General features: G+C 38.7%; 1 non-coding gene across 1 annotated transcript; it reads left to right on the top strand.

Moving 5' to 3' along the window:
• Positions 1–628: 628 nt before the first annotated feature.
• On the top strand, positions 629–712 carry TRNAL-CAA. Its single transcript has one exon. It is a non-coding gene; the product is annotated as a tRNA-Leu (tRNA).
• The last annotated feature ends 5,307 nt before the right edge of the window (positions 713–6,019 follow it).

The raw sequence follows: 6,019 nt of genomic DNA, 5'->3' as shown, positions 1-6,019 counted from the left end.
CGTTATTCAAGCGTATAAAGCTTACCTCTCGTGTATGTGGGATCATCCACACGCTCTAACCAACTGAGCTATTCCAGCCAATTATTTAAAGTATTCTGAGCCCACCACTAGTAGATGTTGTCTGCTTTGGCTCCTTACGTATAGCCGTCAGCCTCATGGTTTTAAAACGCATCACTATGGAAAGGTTTTTCAGCGTCCTCGCTGGCAGTCTACTAGGGAGACGTTTCCACACCCTTATAAGAAATGTTTCATCTTCTCTCTAATCAATTTGGAATCTCACAATCCACCACCTTGGGGCCCAGAGTCTTCACTAGCACACCGCCTGGTGACTAGCTCTGATACCATATCTCAAGCCCACCGTTAGCAGATATTGTCCACTTTTGTGCATTACATATCACCACCAGCCTCACGGTTTTAAAATGCGTCTACTAAGAAGATTTTTTCACACCCTTAAAAGAAATGCTTCCTCACCCTCTCCAATCGCTAGTAGATATATTCCATTTTGGCCTGTTATGGATCGCCGTCAGCCTTACAGTCTAAAAACGCGTCTATTAGTAAGAGGTTTTCACACCATTATAACGAATGGTTCATTCCCCTCTTCAACCAATGTGGGACTTATTAAAATGTAGTCAGGATGGCCGAGTGGTCTAAGGCGCTAGACTCAAGTTCTAGTCCTCATGAGAGGGCGTGGGTTCAAATCCCACTTCTGACACAATTCAAATTATAGGTTGAAGAAAAAAAGCTAAACTATGATCATCATCTTAGCATACATCGTCATCATCAACACATCATAATTATTGTAAAACATGCATCAAACATCATCATACATCATATTAATAAAGCATAAAGAACACGTGCCTAGTTGCACTTGAAGTTGCTCCAAACGTGCAAACAACCCATAAGGTGGCGTGTGCGACATATGTGTTACAAAAAGATGCAGAAGTGTGGTGGTTGGGATAATAAACACAGCATCAACCCGGGCGGAGGAATTACAACGTGGTGAACCTTTAAGGGAAACCTTTCTGAAATATTATTATCCAAAGAAACGCTTCATAAGGTGTCACACCTCGAAGCCTTTTGGGGAAGCCCAAAGCAATGGACATGGGTTTATAAGTGAGGAATACTAACTCCATACGAGCTTTTGGGGAAGCAAATCAGTGGACAATATCATACCATTGTGGATAGTCGTGTTCGTCTAACAAACCCCACCATATCAGTTCAATCAAAAAATAAATAGAAAAAAATGTCAAGATCTGGTAAAAAATGGGGGATATAGGAGATGATGAAAGTCTCCATTGGTATGAGGTCTTTTGGGGAAGATGATGGAAGTCTCCATTGGTATGAGATGATGGAAGTCTTTCATTGGTATGAGGCCTTTTGGGGAAGCCTTTTGGGGAAGCCCAAAGCAATGGACATGGGTTTATAAGTGAGGAATACTAACTCCGTACGAGCCTTTTGGGGAAGCAAATCAGTGGACAATATCATACCATTGCGGATAGTCGTGTTCGTCTAACAAACCCCACCATATCAGTTCAATCAAAAAATAAATAGAAAAAAATGTCAAGATCTGGTAAAAAGTAAAAAAGGGGGATATAGGAGAGATTTTAGTCTAATAATATTAGGGTAAGATTTTCTTTTTTATTTTACTAGTAATAATCAGTTACCATAGTAAAATTCTATCTCAGATTTCCTTTTTTGTTTATAGGTATGGTTATAAGAAATCAATTTAGAATCAGATACCATATTCACAATATCATACCATTATGGAGAGTCGTGTTCGTCTAACAAACCCCACCTATCATATCAATCCAAAAATAAATAGAAAAAAATGTCAGATGTGGTAAAAAGTAAATGGTGTTTCAAAGGATATGATAGGGACATAGGAGAGATTTTGGTCTGTTATTAGGGTAAAATTCTATCTCAAATTTCCTTTTTTGTTTATAGTTATGGCTATAAGAAATCAATTTAGAATCAATAAAATTTTAGTAGGCAATGAGATAGTAGACAAACAATCAATTAAAATTGGCCAACAATATTTGTTTACGGAATGAAAATAAATATAAAATTAGAGAATTAGAGGAACATCTCAATTATAGAATTGAAAATGTTTACAAACCTGAAAATCATTTACCAAAGGAAAATAATTACAAAGAGGGAGAAGGGAAGATTTGTTTAACCGAATTTAAAAATAAAACAGTAAATATCAGAGGGCATGAAACTCGTTAAATTTTGTCTAACAGTTTTTAACCCTGTAAATTAGAGAAATAATTTTACAGAGTTCAAACTTGAAACTGATGTCATGAGCTCACATAGGTTGACTTGGATTTCAAAGGACGGAATCGAACTTTCATTAAGGATATATACGTGACAACGACTTAAGCTAACCAGGTAAGTGGCTCACCCGTCGTAGGTTACGCATTATTTGCTATATGTTGGCACGTGCCCGTGGATTTGCACGTGTCATTAAATTGTATGCTAGTTTAATGTGCTTAAGTATGAAATCATGTGAACGTGAATGTATGCTATGTATGCTGCTTAGTTTGATGTGATATGTTATGCATGTGATGATATGTGGTCCTTGAATGATTATGGCATGTTTGTATGGAATATGTGAATGTGAACAGCATGAATTGTATGACATAAAACACGGTAAACTGTCTGGAATCATAACCCTGATAGAAATGTGTATGAAATGTGAATTGAAAATGAGAATGACATGAAGCATGGAACGTGACAGGGGAGTTATGGTCATTAAAGATAAATGTAGAAATAGGGGTACCTCATGCATTATGTGTGTTCATGCATCTGGGGGGATACCGCCATCCCATCACGAGGGTACGGACGCGTACATCCAATGGCAGGACAACGATCGTTATGCATTGCATAGCGCTACCGTGACGGTTCTAGTTTTAACGGGTCCCGGCATAAGGGGCTCCTAGAGTATGCCCACCGATAAGGACAATGGCCCAGCGGTGTGCGAACTAGCTGGTGAGCCCATAGTCGCATGTATGGGCTGTGTGTAGAGTATATGGTACACGTCCACGATTACCCGTTAGGATTGCACCGTAGGGACAACGAAACGAATTGAAACGATAGGTCCCACCATTTCATTGCATGTGATTGTCGCATAACCCCGATAGGGGATCACTTACTTAGTATTCTAGAAATACTCAAGCCTCGTGCTACTTTACTTTTGCAGATAAGGGCAAGACACCGATGTGACAACGACGGCGACATCGAACACCTCGGATCGTGGCACATGCACAGGGTAGTTGTTTGTTTTTCTATTTCGTAGTCTAGGCTGAATTCGGTCTACATCATTAGTATAGGTTAGTATAGGTTGAAATATAATTGCATAATAAACCATAGAGTAGAATAAAACATTCATTTTGGTTTCGTTACTTTTCCTTTATTTCAATAATGTTCTTCTCTTTTTTTTTTCCTTGTAATCATTTTCTCTTTCACGAGGTAACAAAAGGAAAGAGTAAGTCGCATTTATGAATAGGGCCCGTTTATTGTATATTCCGCATTTCAAGGTATAGTAACGACCTCATATTAAATAGGTAAAATATTAAGGTCGTTACGTAAATTGGGTCGAGGCGCGAGTCAAGTGCGATTGCTGGATCGCGACGTGGGTGTTGGGCTGCTGTAGGTGGGTCTTAGGTAATTGGGCTTCGCCATGGACTATCAGGTTTCGGGCTGCAGGCGTTGCGGGTTGGATAGGCAGATGTGGGATCGCAGGTGCTGGGCTGCCAAGCTAGGCTGGAGACGTTGGGTTGGGTTGGCTATTATAATTGGGTCTTGAGCTTGTGTTGGGCCGAATCAATGGATTGGCAGTGGGTTGTGGGTTTGATTTTGACCTAGATCCAGATTTGTATCTGGATTCGACGGATTCGTCTTCTTTGCCCGACTTAGCGCGATTTTCTGTTTTTCATCTCTCTCCTCTTTGTAGCTATTTCTGACATTCTTTCTCATCGTTTTCCTCCTCTAACTCTTTGTTGGACTCTCTGCTTCTCTTCCACGAAGTCTCGTGGCTTGTAGATGCCTAAAACGACACATCTATGAGCTTCTTAAAACCTAAAAGTTGAATCTGAATTTCGACGACACACGACGTTATTCAAGCGTATAAAGCTTACCTCTCGTGTATGTGGGATCATCGGTGGCCTTTTACGTGTCGTGAACCAAACGTTTCAACGTCGAGTCTGGTGATTGTAGGTGTGAGTTCGTGGTTTTGGATTGTTAGGTTATGGAGTCTGCTGCTTATTTATAGCTTAGTGAACCATTATAAAAGCTATATATGCTAAATGACATATAAAGTAATTTGTATATATGCTAAATGACATAGAGTAAATTGTATATAAATAGATAAGAGATATACCATGACCATAAAGCAGTGGAAGCTCAAGAAACAACAAGTCTTAGGATTGATCTGGTTGACGTTATCAGGAACATGGCGCTTATTATTTTATTAAATTGAGCAAGAATCTTATTAGTCCAAACGTAAAGTAAGTTAACACTCGTGAAACTGATGGTGTTAATATAACACATGCGGAATCAATTTGGATCTTAGGCACTTTTAGAACATCAATTATAGTAAATAACTAGCATGTTAAAACTTAATTAGTTTAGATACAAACCTTTTGTAGTTCAAACTTCTTTTTCCTCGTGAATCGGTTTCGAACCACCACTAGTGTCTTCTCTACTATCCTCCGGCCTTAGAACGGGATTGTGGAATCCGGTGAATGACTAAACTTGGGAGGGATTTTGTATATGTGAAGAGAGTGTTTGTGAGAGGTTTTTCTTAAGGTTTTCCACCAAGAGGAAGACCTTCCATGTACCATGATCACTCTATTTAAAGAGTCATGTTTGCATGTTCATGCAAATTTGAGATCACCCAATTTTGACACTTAAAATTCCACTCAAATGTTTGGGATTATGTGGCAAGCATGCAAGTTTGGTTGAACCAAATTTTGACACCTCAAAACTCCACTAACATGGATTTTTCCATGAAGTCAACATTTTGACTTTCTTCATTTTAATTCAACAATTAATTTGAATAATGAATTTCAAATTAAAGTAACATTAAATGATTAATTAAACTATTTAATTAATATTTAATATTAATTCAAATGTCAATCCCAATCAATTCCGACACATAATTGATTAAGATATTTAAATCTTATTTAAATATCTTAGATTCTCTCTTTTTGTTTAATTCGTAAATAAAACAAAAATGCGGTTAAATATATCGTATATATGTAACGCATATTTCCTAATTTGAATTCGAACACTTCGAACTCACTCGTCACACTGTTCTATGGTTTAGTCTGATATGAGCTAGCAGAGAGACCTAATGGACCTATAGATCATGGGCTCCAACGCTCTAAGATTAACCGGCTAAACATATTAACCTTGTTAGCCAACATTCGTTAACTACTAGGACACTCCACTATAACCTAGTAGTTGCACTCCCCTCACTATAGATATATTTCTGTCCATTTGATATAACCATGATTAGTAAGTCGATCCTTCACAGGCTGTTCGTAACTAGAGCTTGGTCAATTTACCGTTTTACCCCTGAAGTTACTTCTTGTTTCTTATGTCTCACTGGTCCTCTAATGAACAATTGGTTTGTGGTCCAACCAGTAAACCGAATCCCTCTCAGGCCAATGAGAGGGTGGGACCCCTTGTTCAAGACCTGAGTCAGTGCTTAAGGGAACTACCTCTCTTCTATCCCTAAAAGTGGGTAGGAGTGAATTCTATCTTGCACCCCATGTCCCCAGCCATTCACCCAGTCTTACCCCTGAAATGGGAGGTCTATTGAGTCGGCGAACTAGAGCCACTCTCACCCATGCAAATCTAAGGATAATTCCGAATAAACAGGAGTTCATGGTTAGCTCAGGATTAAAACCGAGTTACCTAGGTTATCGAATGAAAAGAAAATAAGTCTCAACAGTAAACGACATTATAAAGTGAGAGTGGTTTTCTTCATGGTTCGATCTTATGCAATACTCATTGC

Source organism: Cucurbita moschata, unplaced genomic scaffold (genome assembly GCF_002738365.1).
Source record: "Cucurbita moschata cultivar Rifu unplaced genomic scaffold, Cmos_1.0 Cmo_Scf00047, whole genome shotgun sequence".
In the NCBI taxonomy this organism is placed as follows: domain Eukaryota; kingdom Viridiplantae; phylum Streptophyta; class Magnoliopsida; order Cucurbitales; family Cucurbitaceae; genus Cucurbita; species Cucurbita moschata.
This window is presented reverse-complemented; position numbering and strand designations above follow the sequence as displayed.